General features: G+C 32.8%; 1 protein-coding gene across 6 annotated transcripts in view; it reads right to left on the bottom strand.

The window, feature by feature from the left end:
• Positions 1–26,709, bottom strand: part of LOC129749349 (rab11 family-interacting protein 4B) — a 215,051-nt gene that overhangs the window by 122,641 nt on the left and 65,701 nt on the right. For 2 of the 6 annotated variants that reach the window (XM_055744297.1, XM_055744293.1), the window contains exon 1: positions 15,766–15,871. The exons of 1 other annotated variant lie outside the window; for it this stretch is intronic. The gene's annotated coding sequence lies outside the window, so the exon portion shown is untranslated. 3 more of the 6 variants (XM_055744294.1, XM_055744295.1, XM_055744296.1) reach the window with 3 other exon arrangements.

Raw genomic sequence — 26,709 nt, forward strand, 5'->3', positions numbered from 1 at the left:
GCAGTAACGGAAAATTACTTCATCTTAAAATATATTTGACAAGCAAGTCAGAAATTTTTCTCGCCTCCGGCGGAATTACGTCTTATCTACATAACCCTTGGCTTGAGACATTTCGATCTACGACACTATTCGACGTTCACGAATTGAAACCAAATTCTAGATTTCAATCTGCAATTCAGTTTATCTTTTGTATAGGAACTCAAAACTAACTTGACATACAAAAACCCTACCTCGTTTTCAGAATGGGTTTTTATAATAGGTTTTTATGGGTTTTTACAATATAAGAACAGAGTTTGAAATGAACAATTTTTTTGTAAAAAAAATCGTTCATTTCTTTACAAATGTTATGCTGATTTGAAATATTCTTCAAGAAATCAATTTCAGACTAAATATTATTTCGTGTTTTTTGTTCTTCTAGATGCGGAACACAACACATAATTTACACAAGGCCACAAAATTTACATTTTTTTAGATGCAATGAATTTAAAAGGTGATTTCGACTAATTTAAGGTAGTCGAATCAAAATATGCAATATTTCTATCAGCTTTCGTCATTTAAATGACTTTTGTTTGAAAATAAGTAAAAAGCATTTAAGAAATGTCTACGCTTTTTTTTACAAAAACTCAAGTTAGAAACATATCATTTTTAAAAAAAAAGTTTTATATGAACTATCTTTTGTTTCAAAATATGTCCTTCAAAATATGAACTATCCTATGTCATTTCTATGCAGATGATTTTGCTACTGTCAACAGTTTAGGAAAAGGAAATTCTAAATGATGTGTGTGGTAAAATAGAACATTCAGATTCTTTTCGTAGCGTTTTTTTATTAGAATTGATTGTTGTAATAGATTATTTGTCACTTTTCACTTTTACACTTAATTCTTGAACGTCAAAACTTTATCAAATTCAATGCATTAACCAGTTATTAGAAAAAAAAGTCTATGCCATGTATCGAGGCAGAGCTCATATTTTAGCACTTTTTTTGGTTTCGGAAATTTCCGGGATATTTTAGCGTTTCCTGAAATTCGGGAATTCCCGATTTTTTTTATTCCCGGTAAGACTCGGGTAGGACACTCTACGTATTAAGACAAATTTGTAAACATAAAAATTTGCAAAAAAAACCATTAATTTTTTTTTTATTTCACCGAATGTGATAAAACACATATTCAAGCATTGCTATGGACTCAGACAGTAATAAAACGATGAAAATATTAATTTGGCCCAGAAATGTGGATGTCCTCTTTGGAATGGTCTTTGAATATGTAAATTTGTATAGAAAACTAACAACATTTTTAAATTCTTTGCCTCGAGTTTTTAAAATAAAATCTGTCTTCTATAATTTCACAAGTGATTATTTGATATTTGAACTTAACAATAATTGAATGATTTTTTTTGGTTTGCATGAATCCGAGATATCACAAATTCAAAAGAACAAGTTTTTGGTTCAAAAAAACCTGATAACTAATGAACGCCTCCAGATACAAGTTTGCTCTCTGAGAGAAAAATGTGCGCATTTTAATTTCATACGAATGCTTAGAAGACATATTGCTTGTATGATTACATTCACAAAAGTTAGAGCCAAAATTCTGTTATTTTTGACACACCCTAACATCTCAACATTAAAAAGATAATGATTAAAGTTCATGGTTTGAATAGCATTTTTGCTGAATATATCATTTGTCTATTTCCTATAGTATCTTCGTAATTAATTTTGTCTCGACAGGACCAGAAATGATTGTAACTTTGGTAAATTGTGTATAATTGTGCAGGAAAATGAGTAAATTTGTGTTAAAATGAGAGGAGTGCTCAGAGAGAAAGGAAACGTGCGAAATGTTGCAAATTTTTGCAAATTGTGAAGTTATTGTGGAAATTTGATCATTAGATACCATTCCAACAAAGAATTCTCTCTCTATTCCTATCCTCCGTGTAAAAAAGTCCAAACAAAATAAGCAACTATTGAAATTAAACTTTTAACACCTGTTCATATAAAGATACTTCAAAATTACTGTAAAAAATATTTGATGTCTCTGCTACGGTATAACCTCAACAAAATGTTAAAAAGTGTATTCAAACTTTTTGAACACTCTGTGTACATTTTTATTGAAAAATTTACATTTTTGTTGATTTTGGTAATTTTTTTTAAGTAGATGAGTAAAACTAAGCTAAGTTCCATACAGGCTCCATTTAAAACTCTTAAAATTCATTAAAAGGCTAAAATTACAATCAATTCAAAAAGGTAAGTTTAATGTCTTTCTTTTTGATTCTAGGAAGTTTTAAGTTCTTATTTTCAGGTCAAATCACTTACCCAAAAATTAAAAAAATAAAAACACTTCTGTACTTCACAGCCTGCTTGTTCAGAAATTTGAAATACTACAACTCAGAGAGTCAGAGTTCTATACAATAACACTCGATTTTAAGTTAGAAAACTTTTTAAATCTCCAAGTAGGTACTTAACGTAGCTTCTTTCGTTTTCTTTTCAGTTGGAATTTATTGTTCGGCCGGGAAGAATTTATAAGTTATGTATTGGCTTTTTGTTGCTTCATCCAACGTTTCGAATTATATTATTTTTTTATCAAGGAAATGGACATTCGTGTTATTGTCCAAAGCAGATGCAATCCTAAAGCGTTCATCAATTGTCGGAATTCTGGGTATCGGCCAGGGCGTTGACGCCTACTCCGTCGTTTGGAACACGTCCGTGGCAAAACTTCTATAACTCGACTTACTGTTTGTTATTATTGTTTTGTTTTAACCAGTTTTAGGGATAAGTATGAAGAAGCAGGTGAATTAAAATGGAAAAGATGCAATGACTAAGATGCACAGAAGTTCCAAATTTGTGCCATCTAAAACTAAAAAGTAAATCAAAATTACATGGGCACAAAAACGCATGTGAAATGTTTTTTATAGTTTTCAAAATTTCGTCTAGGCGACGAAGTTATGTGAAAACTGATCAAAATTATCTCGAATAACATTTTATTAATCTTTATTTAGTTAAAGTAAAATTATTTGTTGAAAAAGTCGTAAATTGATACGGAAATAATGCTGTCGGAATTTCAAAGTTATTTCCAAACACGACCGGGCCACAACCCGTTGATAACAGAAACATAAATCGATAACCTTCGACAGGTGCTATAATCAGAATTCTGTTCCTGGCGGCTTTCGATGGATGAATAAATAGTATAAATAAGCCTACCCCATTTCATCAAAAACTCCGAGTAAATAAAGTGAAAACGGGGCTAATTCGTTTGTTACTCTCCAGCCCAACGACAAAGAAACAAAAAAAAAACACAAAACAACTCTGAACTTAAAACCGGAGCACAACTACCTCACAACATAACCTAAAAAAGTAGCACCTCATTCGTCTGGCAGACGCGTTTGGTTTGCGTGATTGGTCGATTTTCTAGGCCCAGAAAGCAGCGCCACACCTTTTTTTTTCTCACAAACGACTCGAAAACTACTTTTGGATATATGGGATGAAAGAACTAGAATAGGGTTTTGCTTCCATACTTTCATTTTTAACGTCTTGTCTAAAACATTAAATTGAATAAAATTTTGTTTGAGGTGAAAGTTATGTTCCTAAGTAGCATATTTCTGCGAACATTATGTAGAATGTATTACATTGGTTAGTTCACAATCAGTAATTTAAAAACTATGTTATAAATTACATTTTTTTCTCTTATAATCCGTCAGTCTCCAACAAGAATCGTTTCGTACAATAATTACTTAATGAGTTTCCCCCCTTTGGCACGGGATGTGTCACAATCAAATAAGCTCGGCAAGTCAAAAGGGCCACAAGGTATTTCCTACAGCCGACTGGGGCCATAAAAGGTTCAACGTTCAACGTTCTTTCGAAACGCCGTGGAGGTGCTGTAAAACTAGGCTTTTGCTAGACCTTCCCATCGGCAATCGACCGATATCTCACGGGGCCGATCTAAATAACGTAACAATTATCGCTACATTTTCCCCGAGGACCCCCTCTTTCCAGTGCCGCCTGGCTAGTACCCACTAGCAGCAGCAAGGGGTTCAGCAATCAATTTACTTAGTCCGTAGACCATGAAGCATCTCGTCCGACGATGACGGGTTAGTTTTAAACGGGTTGGAGAGCTTCAACGTCTATTTTATGATTTTGAAAGCGGAAGATTCTTTTCTCCATTGGAAGTTTTGGTCATGCGATCTTAAAATTAAAAGAAAAATCGCGAAGAACACATTTAGCAACCTAAATAAATCAAATCACATTTGTAACCTTTACTCAGCCAGTATAGAACTTGGAAAGCAGGTATTTGTGTAAACACATAACTATCGGTTAATTTAGGTAACCTAATCCTACGATTAGGCTGATTTTAGCGATAGATTTAGCGTATAGATCATATTCGTAGAAAATCATCAAGCTGGATTAAACAGTGCTATATCGATCTTGTCGAATATCATCATCCCAGCAAACTTTTTTGTTGGTATATTTCTCAACTTATTTGGTTATACGTTTCATTTACATCATATAATCATCGTATAAAACTCGAAAAACAGCTTTTACCTACCAAAATGGAGGCAATTTATAAACATATTTTCAACTTCTGGCTTAAGCGATAAGAATTACACAAATTGAACGATATACAACACCTTATTCGTACATCCTGAAAGTATGCGATAGAGTGAAAGTTTTGCTCTCAACGCATTTAAACCGTTGCCAGCGACAATATTTGCTGCTTTTCTCATTGGGCCATTTTGATTTTTAGCAATCTGTTTGCTTATCGCAGAGAGAACAACAAGGTTGTTTTCTCACTTAAATCCCGCGCAGGAGAACAAATAAGCAAACATAGCGGACTTTTCATCATATCCGATCTATACCGACTTTAAGTAACGATTTTTACGACCGTTTACTGATTTGGTAGGAATTGCGATTCTCATTGACATTGTTAACGATTTTAACTATCATTGCTAATGCGATTTTATGTTAACTGGGATACTCGTATTCATATATTCATAATAACAAACATTTGTAGAGACAGTTTATGCAACTATTAGCTTTTAAACGGGTTCGAAAGCGTTCAACGTCTCCAATCAGCTGCTGTTGCCTTCATGTTGAAGTGCCAAATTGGCATTCCAGGCCTTCAAACAAATCAAGTGGTACTGCACTGGTTCTGCAATTGTGAAAGAACTTCCGAGCAATCAATTGCGTGCGGCTCGATTGGATCACGTATACTCGCATAAGTCTTATGATGGCGGCTGCGCTGCTGTCAGTTTGTTCGCGTATACGATTCAACATATTCAGTATATCTACTACTTGATGAAGCACGCGAAAAATTGAGGCGCAAAAAGGGCGGAAGCGCCCGGTTCTTATCAGCCGCGCTTATGTTGGATGTTCGTTTGTTCAGTTGCCGGCATGAGTTTGCTGTGAGTTCGTTTGCTGTTCTGGTGCTTGTGCGATTTGGTGCTGAGCCAGGGCAAATGTGGAGCATTATACGGTTTATACAGTCCAGCGATTTGCACGTGATTGTATGCGCGAGTGTGGAGTACTTTTTTCATTACTGGTTCGTTGTTATCTGTCGATTGGACGCAAGCTAGAGTGAAAACAACGACTAACTAAGTATAGTTGCCCAACTACTCGCGGTTCAAGTGGTAGTTTGACGAGCTCTTTTAAAAGAATTTGGTCAAATACTCCACCCCATAAGAACCTATTACGATTTGATCTTAGAAATTATGACAAACAATTAGATCTGAAACTCATTGTTTAGATTTTTCCCCAAACCATCAAAGCAAAGCACCCGTTTCATTCGTTTCAATCATAACATATTTCGCTAAAGAGCAGACAAGGTCAACAAGCTAAACGGTACAGTTAGAAACGTTTGTACACTACCTCTTATAGTAGTATACATTTCAATTCTAAGTAATGATGTTATGTTTCTTTTCTCATTACAAGGTGAAATAAAACATGTGTTTCATCTTGCTTTTTTTCTGCTCCGTTATCGGTAAGCGATTTCTTAATTCAATTGTGGAAACGGGTTTGTATTAAGACATGAGCACTTAAGACTGCTAGTGAACCAAAAATAGCAACTACAGTCGTTCGTGTTGACTTTTGTACTCTTGGAAGAGATATCAAGCGAAAAAAATAGAGCTTCCCGTTTCATGGCGACCGTCAAAAATTGCATTGACGAGTTTTAGGCTCAGAAACTTCCAAAACACCATTAATATTGTATGATGAAAATCCACGATCTGTAGATGATTGAAGGTGCTTTGGGGCAACATACATTCAAGCTCTCGCTAAATTATGTAGGTATATTCGATCAGGCAGTGTCATCTATCAAATTCTCAAGCTTCATGTACCTTCATTAAACTTAAATAAACTTTCACACAAATTTTATGAACTGCTTCAATTTTAACCCATTTTTGTAAATGGTAATCAGGGAATGCCCGGCTCGTAGAAATTTATCGTGGTATTTCTACATATATCTACTGACCAGATTGGCAAAGGTTTTCGAACTGTCGATCCTCAACGAAGTTTCTTAACACATTATCGCTGATAACTAAGTCGGCGATAAACATGATCAAAATTAAGGTGTTTTCTGGCACCAGTTGTCTCGCGAATTAGAAACAAATGGACACAGTCTTCTATCACAAGTCCCTAACCGACAGACTGGACAGACAAATAAATAGAGGCTGCATCATTTATAGAGTGATTACAAGAAAAACAGATTATACAATTTGCAAACTTTAAAAAAACTAAAAAATCATACAAGGTATTGATACCTATTGATGTAATATTTTATCTTTTTTAAATTATACGTAAAGAAGCTTAAAACAAAAATCTGAGTGGTTTTCGTTTCTTATTCAGATGAACATAAAAAAATACAACCAATCAAAGCTTTTATGAAGGTTTAATAATGAATAAATACAGTGTGGAATATGAGCGTATTTTTGTATGCCCCCATCATATTTGTAAGATGTCTCTATTCTAAATAACAGTCCTTATCATGGCCGTAGGAACGGGCGGGTTTTGGCTGAAATCATAAAAATAAATGTTTGAATGAATGAAATTTAAATGTTTACAAGCGCGTGATGCAAAACATTCATATTCCAGCACATGGAAAAGAGATTTACAAGGTATTTCTTTGATTTGCATTTTGTTGCATTTAACCCCAGACACCTAACTGAATTTAAAAAATATTCATTTAAAAAAATTGGGTGATTGTTCGAAAAATATTTTTACACCAACAATGTTGGTATAACATGAGGAAACCTGTAAAAAGTTTGTAGGTAATTTTATCAAGCCGATCCGTCATACTGGGTAAAGTTTTTTTCGGCATCAAAAAATGTTAAAATTTGAACATTTATTGCTCGATTTTTCAAATTTTACATAAAAATAAAAAACTTAAGACAACTAGCTTGAAATGCGAGAAATTATGTCATCATCATTTTGTTATCATTAAAAGATAACTTTATTACAATACATTAAATTAAAAATTGATTCAATGTAGTGTTATATAAATGTTGCATCGAACCCCGCTGTTGCATGATGCCCCGTTTGACGGTATGCATTTTTCGGTCATTTTAGCGTTCCTGAGAATCGGAAAATCTGACGATCCTTCTCCCGAAAATAAATTAAAATGAAGATAACTTTTAAATTTTTAGGCAGTAGGTTTGAAAAAATAACTAGATACTTAAACTAAGTTTTCGAACGAAAAATACATTTTTTTAAATAAAAATCAAAATATTAACCAGTTAAAAAAATTTTTAAGTCTGAGCCAAATATCAAAGTAGGACCATCATTTTCCTAGCTCAATCTGATTAAAAGATTTAGGTCATGTAAAGGGGCAGAAATTTAGCACCTTTTTCTTATTTTCTAAGCGTTTCCTGGGACTCGAGAATTTTTTTTTAATACAAGGAATTTTCGGGTAGGAGACTATAATTAAAGTTACAAATGAATAGTAGAATATGAGTTTATTTTGCAAGTTTTGTTTAATCAAAAAAACTGGTTTTCATTCATAAAGAAATCACAGGATTTTGAAAAAAATGATTTTTAATGATTATTTGATAAAAAATCACGTTGTTTTCCGGTAAAATATTCAACCGAGATTTCTTTTGTGTTTTGCTTAACACTTATCCTAAATCTTAAATTTGGATCGAGTTTGGAAGATTCAGATTTGAATAACATTAGTTTAATCTGCTTTTGAAAATTTAATTTATTAAATGATCGTATCTCAAGAGCTTGATATATTTAACTTAATTGATTTGAGCGTGGATAGATTGTTTAAGAAATTTATGGTTTGAATATGAATGAACTGATTCAATAATAAGTAAACTCTAACTTTTGTATTCCATAAAATTATAAATGACATAAATAGATTATTATGAAATTACAGCTTTGTCGTATGAAAGTTGTCAGTTTCATATAATTATACGAAAATATTGCCAGTTTCTCAGATTTTTTGCTTAAACTTTTAAATAGGCAATAAGTCCACACGGTTTGGAGTTTAGCAATTTAGACAACTATTATAATGAAATGGTTTTCACAAAAACTGAAGGAGATTTTAACATAAAAATTATTTAATTTTATAGAAAACAGAAGCCTGCTCATGTGTAGAAATATATCTTTTAAACACATATTTTATGGAATATATAAAAAAAAAACAGTATTCTGCTTAATACATTAAGGACTACAAAAAAAATTAAAGCCAAAAACTACCAAATTTTACAAATCTAGTATCTATGAGCTACTGATAGTGTTGTGTTACATATTGTAGAAATAGTTCCCTTATTGAATTTATTACATTTGAGTTATACTTCTAAGTGTGACAACTGAAAAAAACGAGATAAGTATTTCGTATTTGGTGCGCAATGTGTAAATAGGCGCATATAGCCTGTTTCTCCCCTACCATATCTAAGCTTGCCAGATGTCCCGGATTTACTCGTGGTTGCCTGGATATTTATTTAAAACAAAATTAGGAAGAAGTCCAGTGCGGCCCGGTTGGCCGGATTTCATTGAATAATGCCCGGATTTTGCCAGAATTTATTCACTTTATTTGCCAAATCAAACAAAAATAATAAGTAAAGTAAAGAAGTTCAACTGCTCAATATTCACTGAGTGAGCTTGTGGCGGTATTATATAGTTTGATCTAAACAGCTTTATTTCGTTTATATTTAGATTTGTTTCTCGCTCGTTTCGGTTTCCCTATATAGTATTTATTTTGAATATTTATTTTGTTAAAAAAGAAGTGATTTTGAATTAATTCATGCAGATATGTTAATAATAATTTTAAAAAGAGGTTGACATTTTCTTTTTCTGGAAAAAACTTGAAAACCCAAAATTCAAGAATCCACCTATTGTCATGCTTTAAAACAGTATTTTGTGTCTATATAACAAGTTTGTGAACCTTTGAGAATCCTTTAATGGCAAAATTTTTATTCAAACAACAATATACCGTTTTTATGATTTTCAAGCGCTACCTCTATTGTTTATCCTAGGAAACCTAGAGTTCAAAAAATAAAAAAGAAATAAAAATAAATATTGTAGTGTTCACCATTCTTTGAACAACACATTGGTTTTTGGATTTATTTTTACATATCACTCCTTCTTTCACTTTTATAAAGTTTTGAAAATCTCAGCAAATACAACGCTTCGGCTCAGCCTTAAAAGGGTTAAGCAAGAAATTTAGACAGTATAAGCAGTTTAGCTTAGCAAGATCGACTATTCATATTCACAATCAATCAATCAACTGGAAATGCTGCATAAACAAGTTTTATAACATCCATTCTAATGGATCTTCATTTTTTACAGTTAGGGGCCGTCCATAAATGATGTCACGCGTTAGGGGGGGGAGAGGGGGTTTCGATTTTTGTGACAATTTGTGACATGGGGGGAGGGGGGGTAAGCTTGAACGTGACATCACATATTGTTACAAAAAAAAAAGGCAAAACAATAACAAATAATTTTAGCCAAAATTCAATAAAACTGTACTACGTAAACTTTATGAGCATAAGAAACTTAAATTATGGCAAAACGTGAACAGAAATGCTTGGCTATTCTAAAAGGCTTGTTAAAAGCTGGAACCTTTTTTTTCAATTCTTTGAATAAAACTGATGAATTTAAAATAAAGATACATTTTTAATCAAATTTCTAAAGAGTTCAAAATTTTATCCTAGGGGGGGGGGGGGGTTATGAAAACGTGACGTAATACAAAAAGGGGGGGGGGGGTGACAGAAGTTGTGACAATATGTGACAAGGGGGGGGAGAGGGGGTCTATTTTTTCCAAATTTTGCGTGACATCATTTATGGACGGCCCCTTATTGATGAGTTAAAAAATAAAGTACAGTTATGTATTACAGATCATTTTGATAATTTAAAAAACCTTTTATATCATTACAAACGTTATGCTGACATGAAATATTCTTGAAGAAACCAATTTTAGCCTAAAATTAAATTTGTTATAATTGTTTTTTTTAATGCTTAACTCCACATTTAAATGGTTTTGACTAATTACACAAAACTACAAAATTTGCGTTATTTTTAGTTACACAGAATTTAAGAGCTAATTTTGATTAAATTTGGTGCCCTGAAACTTTTGAAAATTGGTTTCAATTATTTAAGAAAAATGTGCACTTTTCTGACAAATTTTCAATATTTCAAAAAAAAATATTAAGGCTTTGATCAAAATGCTTTTAAATAAATACTACCAAATCATTTTAACTATCTTTCACTTCTTCTTACTTTCTATTCGTCCTAAAAAAAAGTTTAAAATCTAAGATGTCCTTCCTAAAAAGGCAATCACTTTTCACCGCTAATATCAAGTCACAAACATGAATAACGGTGATTGATCTCTTCATTATAATTCAATTTACAAACAAAAATAACCATTTTTTTTAAATATTTTCTAAAGTAAGTTTATCGATTTTTTTTTAAATAAATTTGACAAGTCTTAATTTTTATGTTCTCAAATGGCTATACATTTAAATTTTCCTGTGTTTAACTTCGTTTCGTGCTCTTGTTCTTTCCAGGACCTAATATTTCAAATGACTGCAACAAAACTTCAGAGCTTGAAACTATAACTGCGCTTAAAAATTTATAAACTTTCCACTTATTTTTATTATTTCATTTTTCTCAATCGATTGATTATAGTTTTTTATAAATCTATGGAAGGTTCTATAAATGATTCGTAGAAGCATTTTTAAAGCTTGATTTTAAGGCACAATGTTGACTAAATTAGTATTTGTCTAGTGCAGTGGTTTTCAAAGTGGTCCCTATCGCCCCCTTGGGGGCGTTGAGAGCTTCCAAGGGGGCGGTGAGCTCAACTTTGAAATTTAAGGGGCGTTGGAAGTGCTCAGGGGGGCGGTGAAATCGTAACTCACATTTTCAAAAATCACCAAACAACGTAGATTTAAAATATCAACGAGTAAGTTCGATGCAAAACAATGAAATAACGTCACAGAACTAAACATCAGGTTCAAGACTTAAATATCTATAATTTCAATTTTGATCCAGTATCTCAATATTTTTTTTTCTTAAAAATGTATCTGAAAGATTATTTCTAAATTATCAAAGATTTTGTAAACGCTTCACATGTTGATCTCTTTTTGTAGGAGTATTATGAGTTATATTCAAAAATATTAATTTTTGATGGCAATGCAAGATAATCTTCAAGATGTATTGTTTCAAAAAATAAGCTTAGCAGAAAAAAACATTCTAAAAATTTTGCGATAAATGGTGTTATCTGTGATTAAGTGATAAATTTTTTTTTTTGGAAAAAAATATGAAAGATTTTTTAAGCTAAGAGAATTTTTATTTAAGGTGCTTATTTGTTCAACTTTATATTCGTAAATCAATTGTGCCATATGCCATCGATAGACGTTTAATCTTTTCGCTAATCCCTAACATTTTCGGAATTCTGTTATTAGAATCTTATCTAAACTTGAAGGTCCGTGAATGCTGCATAACATTGAACAGGACTCAAATTCAGATATCATGAAATAATACTATTTTTTGCGTTATTTTACCAGCTTGTCTGTAATTGATTAGTATTCAATTATCCATATTAACGATTAAAATAGAATTTTGATTACCAAAATTTAAGATATGTGATTTGGTTTTAAAAAGTTTAAATAATTGTCTAGAAAACTATACATAGAATTGATTGTTTACTGGAGGTTTAAGCTATATGCCCTTGGAGCCAAAAGAGCATAAGTTTTGGTTGCCAGATTGCCCGTAAAGTCCGGTCCGGACCGGTTATTATTAGGATTAGGTTAGATTCGTTGGGATTATTAAGACTTTTCATTTTTACGTCCAATAAGAAGTTTTTTCTTGCTTTATCCTTATAATCATGACTTGTGTTTAGGAAGCCTGAATAACGATTTAAAAATTTTCCGATGTAATTTGATGAGAAAATAAATTTCAAATGTATTCTTTTTGATTTTTCCTAAATTATTCCGTGATTTTGACCAAATTTGCCCAGACGTTGCATTGAATTTGGGTTAAACATTTTGAAATCAAATGCTTGGATTTATCCGGTTTGAAAAATGAATAATCGATTGACATATTTAAATTAAAATCAACCGTTTCTACACTTATGATACCCCCTGCACCTTTGGCTTTGAGGGCCCTTATAAATTTGAACGAATTTTGAGTTAATTCTTACAATTACATTAAGCAATAGCTGACGGTTTATCGATGATTTTTTTAAAAGATTTTCTTATTATTTTCCCAGGGGGCGTTGAGCTCGAAAATTTTGCAAAAGGGGGCGGTGAGTGAAAAAAGTTTGAAAACCACTGGTCTAGTGCTTTCAATAACGGAACATGGAATTACTTAAAATTGTTTAGAAAATATTGACATAACATTCCTAGCTCAGAATAAATGTATTAATATCTTACCGGAAATAACATTGATTTGAAACATTGATTCTAATTTTTTTGTTGAATCGTATCAGTTAAGTTTATTAGTTTTTCGAGTATGTCATGAGGTCATGAGTAAGATAATAGTTTGAGAAATCAATTTCCTTATTTCTTTAGCATTTTTGGTATTGTCGTTATATCTAGCTAAATTTGAATTAGTGAATTCTCACTATATTCACGTTTTCCCTCACTGCACTTGATTCAAAAACACACGACTTCTTATAATTACTTAGCACAAATTCCAATTTCCCGAAAATAATTTTATGTTTGGGAGCAGAAATTTCCAGCGAAAAAAATCATTAAGCAAGAAATTCAAATGAAAATGTTTTCAACAAGAGTAGTTTATTTGCAAAATGATGGTGAATACTGAAAAAATTGGAAAAAAATGCATACTAAAGAATAAATATAATCAAAAAATCTACAGATTTAAAATAGACATAGGCTAAAAAACATTTTGAAGCCGAAATTTAATTAATATTTAAAAAATACGGAGCATTCTTTATAAATATAAAGGAGTTTTTCCGAATTGAAAATAAAAACTGAATTTCAAAGTAATCTACATTAATTTTACGAAGCAAAAAAAACCTCTTCAAATGCATAGGTTTAAGATTTAAAGTTAATTTTATCTCCGAGAAATTCCAGTTGAATAATATGAGTGTAAAATTCCTTAATATTGACTTCCTCAATACAAAGATTTTAGTAACAGAACATTTTATTTTCAACACTATTTCTTCAAATAAAACAGAACAATTTGAAATTGTTAAACGAGAAAAGTATGTGACAGGTTATTTTTCAGTTTAAAAGTCAGTTTTGAGAAATTTTCGTTGCGCTAAGCGGAAAACACCGTAAACACGTGTTCCTAGAATTTTGTTATTTTTTGTTTTATTGATTGTCTTGATATAGTATATGTACTAAGTACCAAGCTTTTTTAGACTTTCGTGTCAAAAGTAGAGCGAATATGTTATGTAAGCTCACGCTACAGTGAGTAAACAGTACTTTTATCGATATCATCATAAATTTTAACGGAAGCAAAGATAGAGTGAGATACTATTTTTGCAATCCTCGAACGTACTAGTTGATAACACGATACATTTATCCAAAGATAAGAACCACCTATAAAAAGGTCGATTCTTATCTCCACATTCCAAACAAACTCGTAGAAAGTATCAATGTGCAAAAACAAACCTTGAGATATTTAGCTGTAGATTTTAAATAGGAATGATGAATCCACTAGTGATTGTTTTTCCTGGGAAGTAAATCTAATTTTAAAGAAATTTAAAAATAGAAGTGTGTACACCTGAGTCTCATTCATTTTCTGTATCTGAGACTTAATTCGAATCATCACGAACACGTTTCTGAAGTTCAGGTGAAATTTCCTATCACATATGGAATTTCAGATCAAAAGTTACGATTTTGAGCTACCAGTTCACAATCATATGTAAAAAAGCTAGGTTGTGAAATTTTAAGTGTATACAAGACAAATCGTTGTTTACATTTCCCACAATATTTCTTGCATTTCTAGAATACAGAACCACTTAATAAAACACCATTTGTGTGACGCCCTCTGCTTATTCTCAAGCATTTTTACTCAATTGAGAACGTCGAAGAATAACTTTTCAAAAATAATAACCCTTGATTGTTACAGTTTCCCACGGCCCTTAACAGGGGATTCAAACCTCTTGATCTTCTTCTCGCTCGCTCAGATTCAGTTGACAGAAGATTGTTGATGTTTTCGTTGTTGTTTTGGGCGTTCAACTTCCCCATCTCACACGAATTCCTCACACGGGGTGCTGCACACGGACAAGGTTAACAACTCCGGGCCTACCCTATTTGGGCTTAACAATCTAGCTGTTGTTGAACTTTTGCGTCATTGAATGCAAAGTACCCGTCATTTTATTCGGCTTCCGCAAAATATTAACACAGAAACAGAACGGGTTTCGTCATGTATTATTCCAATTGTGGAAGAACTGTGACTCTGAGTTGATAACCTCAAAACCTTTCCGAAATCCACGAATTCTTCACGCTTTAGCAGATATGGAAATCTTATCCCTCTCTTCTTCCGAAAGGGGGTTTACAACACTTCTCCCGGGGTTTATTGTTGATAAGCATTTTGTCTCTGCAGTCTTCACGCACTGTTATCTCCTCCGGAGAAACGTTATCAGTCGGGTACGTTCCAGCTGACGTTTCAATTATTTTTTGCTATCAATTTCTTCGGCACTTTTTCCACTTGCCAGCCGAAAGAGACAACCACGGAAAAAGATAACGGTTCCGCGAAATTGAACCCGATCAAATTATAACAATAAAAACCGAAAAGAGAAACATCTTCGTCTACAACAGCCGAAAATCATCAAAACGTAACACATTGCCCTGCTTTCTTCGTGCAAATCAAAATGCACAGACACACGCACATCACAGCATTTCTCGTATCCCAATCGCTTTGAGCGCTTTCATAATCATCGCTCTGCAGTTGAATCGAAAATCGAGGGAAGGAATTTTTCACCGCTACTAACTGCCGACTAACATATAACACACAGGTCGGTCCACTAAACAACCGCTCTCAGAAAGTAGAAGCACACGAGCAAAAAAAAAAACAAATCAAAATGATCTATAATTGTTTAAAACGTTGGTGCATGGGGAAAAAAATCACATAAAAATAACGAGCCCTCCCCGAAAAATGCCGGGGTCCCCGCTGCAATGAGGCTGGCAAAACTTCAAAAAATCCTAAATTATTACTGCACCGTGTAAAATCGCCCCTCAGCGATAGTAATAAACAACAACCGAAAAAAAACGACGTAACTACTAAGGCGCGAGTTCGAGCGCGAGCACACACACAGCTTCAAATTTTCGCGGTTAGCTCGCGAAAATGAAAACCACAAAAAAATGCTCACAAACCAGAAAAAACACGATCCTCCTTCTCGTCCACGCTCGATCCGTAAACTATTGCACCCCGACGACGATCGGACAACGAATGTAACGTCCAAACCGCAAGTCGCGACGATACTGAATTGGAATGGTTTCGAAGCCAAAACATTGCGCCGCAGTTCGTTGCTGGGCGGGTGGAACTCAGCAGAAAAACCCCCTCTCAGAAAGAGTGGAAAATCTCTGCTCTCTTGCTCTTGTTGGGTTGGAAATTTGAGTTCCCCCGACCCGAAACATATGGGATGGGAAATGCAGAACACCGAAGAGAAATTACACCCCCCGCGATGAGTGCCGTACCGATTGAACGAAAGCAATCGGTTGGATTCGGAAACGGTCGGTCGACCGTCGGGAAAATCAAAACAAGAGATTTGGTGAGTGGCAGCAAACTCTTCGGATGGAAAGGAACTCGATCGTGTGTGTTTGGTGTCTCTCTGGGTGGTTTGACGTTAGGGTGGATGTGGAATTTAAAAATAAAATCGATTTATTACACTTCCGATTTATTACATACCCTTGAGTAATTGAACTTTTTCAGTTGAATATCTCCTCATTTTCATAGTAGAGGAATAGATATGAAGTTTTGAACTGTATTATTTATAAGGCATGTTCAAAATGCGTTTAGTGTTTTCTAAAATATCAGAGTTAATATTTTGCGTATACATTCGCAATTCTTTCTAGAATGGAAAGAAAACTCCTTTTTATTATTGTGCAAAAAATTAAATTAATCAAACGCAATTAAAATTATGACTCAATAGTATTTTATAGTTTTATAAAAACTCACAATATTAAGCCATTGAAATTCAGGAAGTAAAGCTACATTTATTTGAAATCTCCCTTATGGATAATAAAGGTGAATAAATTTGCTAACGGTCATCTGAACTTCATTTTTGCGTGTGATCAACAGGATTGTTAATATTAGTGGCTTTATGATCAAAAAAATATAAAAAACGTATTTTTTTTTTATAGAAAACCTTGTTTCGGCGAAAGTTCTAGACTCGAAAGTAACATTTAAAAAATCTGATTTTCTATTGGCCTTGAAAACCATTTCAAAAAGAAGATTTCAAGCGATTATTTATCAAAATCGGTTGAAAATTAAATAAGTAATGGTTACTTTAGCATATCAGTAATTTTTGCATTATTGAATAATTTAACGAACCGCGGTGTACTTATCATAGTATAGGAAGAATTAAACATGATAAATCTCATTCGCTCTAAGTCAAAATTAATTATTACCTTACCAGAAGGTCACATACCAAGAGATTCACTTGAGAAGAGGTCACATGAGAAGAGATTTAGTCTCAAGCATGAATGAAATTTTAAGTTATTTTGCTCAAGTCAAGCAAAAAATCGTATTTTCATTGATAACTTTTTTTTATTGACTGATTGCTTTTTCTGAAAAATTTTCTTAAAGCCTAAATTGAGATAAATATTTCATTTCAAGACAGCAACCTGATTGGACTGGAAACAAAAAAGTTATTGCGGTTCAAATATTGTATTTCGGACGAAAATTGTCGTCTAACACGCAATGAGTACTTTTTACGCATTTTTTATACGAGAATTTTCAGCTAAAATACAGTCTTTGAACTGCAACAACTTTTTTGTTTCAAATCCAATCGTGTTGCAGTTTTCGAGTGAAATATTTGTCTGGCTTTAAGCAAATTATTCATAAAAAGCAAACGGCTGGTGAAGAAAAAAGTAAGTAATGAAAAAAGTATTTTTTGTCTCTCCGGAGAAAAATACCTCAAAATCTTATTCCCGTTTAAGACTCAAGCAATCCCTCACCATGGTAAAATCGTTCTGAAAACCTTCTGGTATGCAAATAATTAATTTTGACTTGGAGCGAATGAGATTTATCATGTGTTATTCTTCCTATCCTAGTACACCACGGTTCGTTAAATTATTCAAAAATCCAAAAATTAATGTTATGGTAAAGTCACCATTACTTTTTCAATTTTCAACCGATTTTGATAAATAAATCTTCATTATGAGCTGATTTTCAAGGCCAATAGAAAATCATATTTTTTAAATGTTACTTTCGAGTCTAAAACATTCGCTGAAACAAAATTTTCTCTGAAAAATGAATTTTTATTAATTTTTTCTATCTTTAAGCCACTAATATCAACAATTCTGTTGATCAAACGCAAAAATGAAGTTCTGATAATCGATAGCAAATTTATTCACCTTTATTATGCAAAAAAGAAATTTCTTAAAAGTGTTATGCAGTCAGAGATATTTGAATATGAGTACAAGTACTTTTTGATTTTACCAAAATTTTATATTTTGAGCATAACTCAAAAACTGTTCTAATGAGATTTTTTTGAATTTCTTTTTCGGATTCAGCGCCTGATTTCACATTAAAAGTGATCTTCAGTTCACTTAGTTCAAAAATGCTGTCAACTCGTGTAGTTGGTATTTTTAATATGCTCAGACCAAGCCCACCGGGCGTTGCTATTTCAGTCGGTAATTTAGATGTTTTGATTCGTTGCGTTTTTATCTACTTACTAATATTCGCACCCATTGTTGCCATCCAGGTTGGTATTTGTGTTTGTTTATTTTCTGATAGCGACGACCGGCTGCGTTGCTACCGGGTTGCTACAAATGCATCCTGTAACAACCTACTGCTCGAATGCTATTTCTCGAATCAAGTTAGCGACTGTTGGTGCGATGATGGGTTGATAGATATGTTGCTGAATGTACTCGATTCGAGGTTTAGCAACCATTGGTGGGCTTGGTCTCAGGATGGTTTTTCTACTTTGTAGAACCTGTAGAAGAAATTCGTCGCTGCCCGAGGCTAAAAAAACGATCTGCTTCTGCATTTTTGAAATTTCGAATCTATTTAAAGTTTTATCTGCAGTGCCGATTTCAGAAAAGAAAGTCAAAACCACATCAACAAAAACCAGTCGAAGTCTGAATAACATAAAAGTTTGATCAAAATGTTTTGAAGAAACTTGTACAATAAATTCGTAAAGATAAATAACCTATTCAGATCTGAAAACAGAAAAAAAGATAGAGAAAGGATTTTAGACAATAAAATTGAAAGTAAATTACAAATCAATCTTGAAAATTCACATCCAAACTTAAATTTAAAAGAAAAACAGTTTAGGTTCTATATGAAACATTGCTTTTTATACGAGTATTTTCGGCTAAAATACAATCTTTGAACTGCGACAACTTTTTTGTTTCAAATACAATCGTGTTGCAATCTTCGAGAACATTATTCATAAAAAGCAATCGGATAGTGAAAAAAAGTTAAAGATGAAAAACTAGTATTTTTGTTCCTCCCGAGAAAAAAAAAACCTTAAAATCTTATTCACGTTTAAGACTCAAGCAATCCCTCACGTTCTGAAATTTGGCATGTTACCTTCTGGTACGCTAATAATTAATTTTGACTTGGAGCGAATGAGATTCATCATGTTTAATTTTTCCTATTTCCAGATTTCGACGCTTTCTATAAGTTTTCATAATAAAACTGCCGTAAAACGGGTTAATATTAATCATTTTTCCCATATTTTTCCATTTTTTTTCTGTTAAGGAGAATGTGACATATTTCATATTTTTAAAACCAGTACTGGACTTCTATGAACGCAGAACATGGTTCCAGAAATTTACTAGACTTCTTTAAATTTTATTTAAAAATTGATTTCGTATTCATTTAGAATTTGATGCTTTGGGGTAACATCATCAGTCTCTATTTTGGCAGTTTTAACGATTTTCTTGATCATAAAAGATGCAAAACACCATCAAAGTATTTACAAATGCTAGTTTATCAATTGCTAAGGCAGATCGGAACAAACCCAAATGATATAAAATTTATCATGAAATTCTACAAAATTTCTTTCGGTGGCTCAAAGATACTAAATTAGTAACTTTTGGTTCAGTGAATTCATAGATATACAATGCTGAATTTCGGTGTTTCTTGGTCAAAATTTCTTTGCGGTTCAAGAATAAAACAACATCTCGGTCCTTAACGTTTCAAGGCCGAACAACATTTAAAATCGAAAGATGGACAATAATACTGCATAAATTAAGGGGCTAAATTTTGTAACATTACTTATAAAATTTAAACTACAAAAAAAAATTAAATATTGCCTTCATTCAATGCTCAACGCCCTCGCACTATTCCCCTTTAATTTTAAAGATCAAACTTTACTATTTGATAGGGTTTCTAGACTTTTGTCCTAGCTTACTCTCGGAAAATGCCCCTTTTTTATTAATATCCTAAATTTACCCTAATTACGTAACTGTGACGATGTGAGACTTCGAATCAAATAATAAATAAGGTCGGAAAAATTTGAAATCCTTATTTTGTCACTTGGAGTTGAATCACAGAGAGAGATGTTTGGGTGAATAAAAAATAATTCAAATTTCCAATATCCAACATTCACAAATTGAACAAAAACTGGCATCCAACAAGCTTGCATACAATTTACAATGCACAAAATCGAATAATCAAATTTTTTCAGATCAAAATTTTGATAAAATCTCGTATACAAAAGGCAATAAAATCCATCTCTTCTAAGGATTTTCGCGTTATTCAACTGTTTGAATTTTCTCCGGTATTTCGAGAAAAAACTAAAGGAGGTGACACAAAAGATAAATTTGATATTTTTTCGGCCTGATTTACCTACAATTCAAAATTTCAAAAACAATAATCGATATCCAAGGATTTGAACAAGGAGTTTAAGTTCTTCAATTATGTAGAATAGAATTAAACAACATGAAATTTTAAGACAGAAAAATGAGTAAAAAAACCCGGAAAACAGAATACCATGCCAAAATTCAAAAGAAAGAATTGAAAATTCTGTAATGGAAAAAGTTCCAAATTCATAAATGTTAACACTTTTAGCACATTTTGAAAACTTTGATATGCAAAAACATTTAAGAAATCTGTCGCCTTCAAGTTTTTTACAACACGTGTTCTATTTTCGCATGCTGTGTACAAAAATAGCTATATTTCTATCAAATACGGCTGAAATAGAAACAGTGCTGTGAAAAATACAGCGCCCTAAGATCTTGAAAATAATTATGCACGGTAATATTTTCAAAATGTGCTACAAGTGTCAAAATGTCTACCACTTTTTCTCAACACTAGTGAACTTGCTTTCTTAGAGTATTAGATATATGTATGTAGCTTCATCTATAATTTTTTCCTTACCGTTCTAAGAAACAGTACATTCAATAAATCAGTTAAACGAAAAAACAGAATAAAATCTGTAAATGTGAGTTGAGTCTTCTTTATACAGATAAGGTCTATTTTTTTCAAAAAAAAAAATAAAATAATCAGTGTTATTTTTACTGATTTATGTACAAAAAGTTTTTCGACGAACATTTGACTCCCTCATTTTTGCATATTTTACTATTTCAAATAAATTTTTAATTTTTTATCAGTTTTTTTTTCTGATAAAGCATCTTTCATATTCCGAAATTTTGAACTTTAATTCATAAAAAAAAAGAAGATTTTCAAATTCGTTCATCTGTTTACGAACTGCATAGAATTCATTCCAACTAAAGTTCTAAAAACAATGCAGGCTAAATTTTCAAACCATCAAGTTTCTGATCCGCCCGAAAAATATTGATTCATCGCACTTCAGCATAATTGATTCGAATTGGCTTCATTTATTTCAAGCAATCGAATAGGCGTCCTCGTTTGTTAAAAAAAATCGTAGGAAAACAACTTTCTAGTTTTGATGGATATTTAAAAATTCAAACTGTAAGATCTAGAAATCCCAAACTACGGTCTTGTTTTACACCGGCTTCAACTGAAAGTAACCAGTTCAAAGGTCACTTGAAAGCGAGATCCTTCCCAATCAATCGCACATTCGAGTCACCCGCAGCGAGCAAACCGAACCGAAATCCGCGAAAATAAGATGAATGAGCAATCGACCGAGCCAAGCCAGCATCCCTATTCAAGTTACGAATAAATAATCGTAATTTAAATGGATGCTCTTCGCATATGTGACCATTATTCATCATCATCATCGTCATCATAGCATATGGTAAATGGTTGTGATCGTTGTCCAAATGAAAACAGTTCCAACAATAAGGGAATGTGTTTACGCAGGATGACTAACAAAACGCTGGCCGACTGGCAGACTAATTGGATTCAGTTAGAGACATTGAAACTATCCGTTTGTCTTCATTTTTCAATCGACGATCGTCTTCTTAAGCGAGTAAGATAACAACAAGTTTCATTGATGCTCTTGGACTACGTTTGGTGAATGTCTTCTTTAAAAATTGTCAGATAATTTGCGCATTTTAGATATGCCTCTAATTAAAGGGGTTACTAGGTGAATTATGTAAACGGATTAATGTTTGGCAATGAGGGCCATTTTATGAAAGACATGAACAATCGATAACATTTTTAATTTTGAACATGACTTCAAACCATGATATATGATATATGATAATTATATGAACGAAAAGATTCTTCCTTGATCGTAGTGGTAAAAAGTCTACCATCTAGTATCACTGCATAAATCTCTGGACCTCAATAGAGTAGCTTTTAGTGAAGAAATTTCCATACATTCTTCCGATTCTCGAGAGGCGACGCTCAATTCGAAATGTTTCATTTGCCGCATGAATTGTCACGTTCTGGACCAGCAACCGCTCGAAAAAGAACGGAAGCGACCAATAAATTCCTCACTCTCGGTCGCTATGTTCCTCGATTCTCTTTCTCCCTAAGGGAACTGGAGCATTGGATCGCGTGTGTGCAATAGTTGTGACCAAATATTGTATCAGCCTTTTCATTCGCTGCCTTTTACCATGATTTTTTTCGGTTTCCGACTCGTATTCGGTTAGCTTTCCATTAAAATTACTATCCATATAATACTATTTTTGAGGTGTTTGGTTTCTCAAATCGAGATTTGAATGATTTTTTTTTCAAAAACTCAACGAAAAATAGTTTTTTAATGTAGACTGTGGTTAAATTATTTCCATTGGAAATTCGTCATTAAATGACTGGATTCGGTAATTAATCTACACCATGAAAATAAATTATTGGTTTTTAAATAGGTTATCTATTTAATGTTATATTTTTTAATTCCAACATTCAATACCTTCAGAACTCGTAACATCGAACTTCTTTGGAATTCAGTCGTATGTAACCTATTTGTAGAGGAAAGAATCTGACCAATTTGAAGAATCATTCCAAAGCATTAAAAGCAACCCAAATACCGTGTAGAAGAACGTGGTGAAATATTTGGGAGCCAATCAAACGAACGCACATTCGCTGTTTGTTTACGACTCGTAAGTTTATTTTAGCCGCTCTCTAAGCTTGAACTTAACTAAACCTTAGTATAACACCGATGGCTGGCGCATATCTAGAGCTGCTTATATGTGAGCCCCAAGAATTTAGATTTTTTTCCCTTACTTATTTAAAGGTGAGTTAGATGTGTCGAGGTAAGCCAACCGATGGGGTCTTCATCGCTCGTAGCAGAACACGAGCATTTAATCATTCTGTCCCATCCGCCCCTTTTAAATAAACGAAACCCAGAAGCTGCTTGTAATGCTGTTTGGATTAATTACAGCTGTCATTGGGACGTTTGGTTGGAATTATTGACCCAAAAGTCAGAAGAAAAACAAGGCCGCAGCGGCCTTGTACCAAACTAAAATAAACCTCTTACAAGCGAGATGAATGACAGTTTTTTCTTTAATTTTGAATAATTTGAATTAGTACTAAAATTGAGTTATACCTCAAATATTCGAAGAGGCGTAATGAGTGCCTCTCAGCCGGTTTGACTATCGATTAAAATTTCAAATGAGCAGATAATGTCAATAGCATCTTCGCTCCAGCCAAACTAACATCGAACGCCTACAAATTATAGCTCAATGGAGATGAGATAAAACGGAGGTCCGTTGAAGTTCACAGGTGGTTGGTTTGTTTGTCACGACACATTCATCAAGGCAAATAAACACCACGCCTCAGCCTGGTTGGAAATTGTAAGGTGCTTCATCAACAACCTGAACGACCCGTAGCCGATAGATTGTCTCTCCCCGGGTGAAGTGACACTTGGCTGTGATCCGAAGTTTGTTTCCAGCTACTCAAAATTTTGCGGAAGACTTTTGGGACAAACAATCGACACCGCAACCTTGTCGAATGTGTAAATTTTTAAATAGGGAAATATTTAAGTTGATCTGTTGATTTTTAATCAATATTTTACAAACCGACTTCAAGCAACATATTACGTAATCTTCTTCTCCTAACAGTCCAACCTTCCGTTATTGAAGTGACTTAACGTACTCGTCCGTACCTTCATGAAATCGATTAAATTAAGCGTTGTCACTTCTCCCTTAGCAATCTTTGAGCTGACATTTTCCATCAGCCATCATCGGTACAGGCATCTCTAACACGAAAATTTGTCATGGAAGATCGATCCGTACTCTCGTGAAACATGAAGCGAATCTATCTCCCCTTCCCCAATTTTTAGTTGTTGTCGATCTCTGGGGGAAATGTCAATAATGTCGAACAGAGGAAAGTATTTTAAGAACCATTTGAATGGGACACTATGTAAATAAATAAATAAATAAATAATTGAATGGGACACAAAAAAAACCACTAAATTGTTCTGTATTTGTCTAACAGTATATCGAACATAAATCTAGTTTTTTATTGATGCACAGATAAAACCTAGAAAAAGGTAATTCCGGAAGTGGAGTATTTTCAAAACTAGGCCTTTTTTCTGACACATATTTAATGTGTACAGTTGAAGGAATAGGCTTTCTAATTTACAAACTATGAATTCTTCTAAAAAAAATGAAAAAACACTCTCGCTCGTTTTGGCCTTAAATCAAACTTTTCAGAACCAAGTCAACATTTGACACACATTTGCTTTCAATGGATTTTCTCAATTTATAATGATTGATAAATATTCGTTACGTATCCTAAAAATGAGCAATCGAAAAAAAACCAACTGGAACTTGATCTATATAAACTTATATTTATTAGGGTGATTTGCCGTTCGTTGCACAAAATGACTTCAATTGTCAATATTTCATTCATCCGCGTTACATAATTTTCAGAGGGGGGTGCGTCGCAGCGTTACAATTTGTGACAAACGGAGGGGAGGGGGTAAAAAAAGTGCATTTTTGCGTACCATAATTACTTGATGCAGCCTAAGTCCGCTGCTAGTTTTGAATGGAAATTCCAAATTTATTCATTTTTATACCTCCAAAAGCTTTGATTGGTTGTTTTTACTGCCAAAAATAGCATAATATTTTTGAAAGAAATCGATTGAGTCCTGAATTAGCGCAACGTGTTTTGATTTGTTCGGGAGATGAAAATTTTCATTCAAAAATCATCAGAGATGTTCTGAAGGTTTAGAAAACCTAATTTTTTGGTTTTTGAAATATTTTATGGTTCTTACAATATAATTCATGTGAACAAAAACCAAACTAAACTTGTACCTCAGAAATGATATTTAAATTCCAATGTTTTTGATTGCTAATTTTAATGCAGTCAATAGCCATAGCCAATGAGTTTGTTAATTTATATAACCTCCGCAAAAAGATGTCATGGAATTATTTAAAGCTCTAGCAAGCAAAGCCTGCAATATATAATACTTTTCAATGAATTCCGATTTTTTATTTTGAAATTGTTATAACTTTTTTCATGAAATACATTGCTTATTCTCATGTTGGCAAATAAATATCGAATCAAAAATAAACTTCATTTCAAGCTTACTTGAATTTCCTGGATGGTTTCATATACAAAAATTTCTTCTTCCATACAAATTTCCACACAAAGTTTAACACATTCATTGATTACACGCAACTGAACAAAAAACTCGGATTGTCTATTAATATGACATGCTTTTTTTCAAAATAAGTGAATATTTATTTAACTAATATTTTAAATAATTTCTGTGCTCTAATAAACTGTTTTCTACTCAGAATTTTCATATATTATGCTCTCAATGATGATTTTCAATAAATCAACCCTTATTCAAAGACACTTCACTTTCCATAAATATATTTTAATCTATCTTCAAATATTAAAATTGAAGTTTTGAAATTATTAAGCTTTTGAAAAATATATCTGTGTATAAGAAAGTTATGCAACTTGTAATGTCTGAAAAGTATCAAAGTCGATTAAACTGCTTTGGCTTTGAGGGGCTACTATTTTTTATCAGATTTTTTTGAAAGCCATTATCTCAACCATTCACTCAACGATTTATGCAAAGTATCTAAAAAGTGTTCTAAAAAACTTAAAGACAAATCTTAAAGAACAGTATTTCATGTCAACAGCGAATCTCTTGCTTTTGATAATAATATTGTTAAAATATTGTACAGTAGGAAAACTTCGACCCTAATTCAAAGAAAAACTCGAAGTCGAAGGTTGGTAGACCTGGAATATTACTTATCATGTGCTGTTTTCTCAGAAATTGAAATCTGCCATCGAACTAGACCAGAGACATTTGAGTGATGATTATTCAGGAAAATAAACAGTCATAACTTCGTGAAACTTAATTTAATCAAAACAGTTTTTCAGCCGGAAAATGTTAGGGAAAGATTTCAATGTGCAATAAATGTTTTGAAGATTAATAAAATTCTATAGAGGTTACATCAATTACCCCACTTTAATAATCCCACTTTCATGAAAAAGATATTCATAATAAATTAATTTTTGAAAAGATTTATTCAATAAATGACACGAACGATCTGAAACATTGGGCGTGGTTTAGACCATTTCAAAGCTTTCAATTGATATTCATTATGTAAAAATCGATCGACTTCCAAGTGAGCCCTCTAAAGCTATTATGTTATAAAATCACATTTTCAAACAGGGGCAAAACAGATCGCGTCCTTTTATCCTTTCACCAAGCAATAGGCACTTTAAAAAAGTTTTAAATACCTTTCAGTTCATTGTATGAAATTCCAATGAATTATTTTATTTTATTTACATAGTATTCCGTCTCACGACAT

This window comes from Uranotaenia lowii, chromosome 2, assembly GCF_029784155.1.
Source record: "Uranotaenia lowii strain MFRU-FL chromosome 2, ASM2978415v1, whole genome shotgun sequence".
NCBI classification, from domain to species: Eukaryota; Metazoa; Arthropoda; class Insecta; order Diptera; family Culicidae; genus Uranotaenia; species Uranotaenia lowii.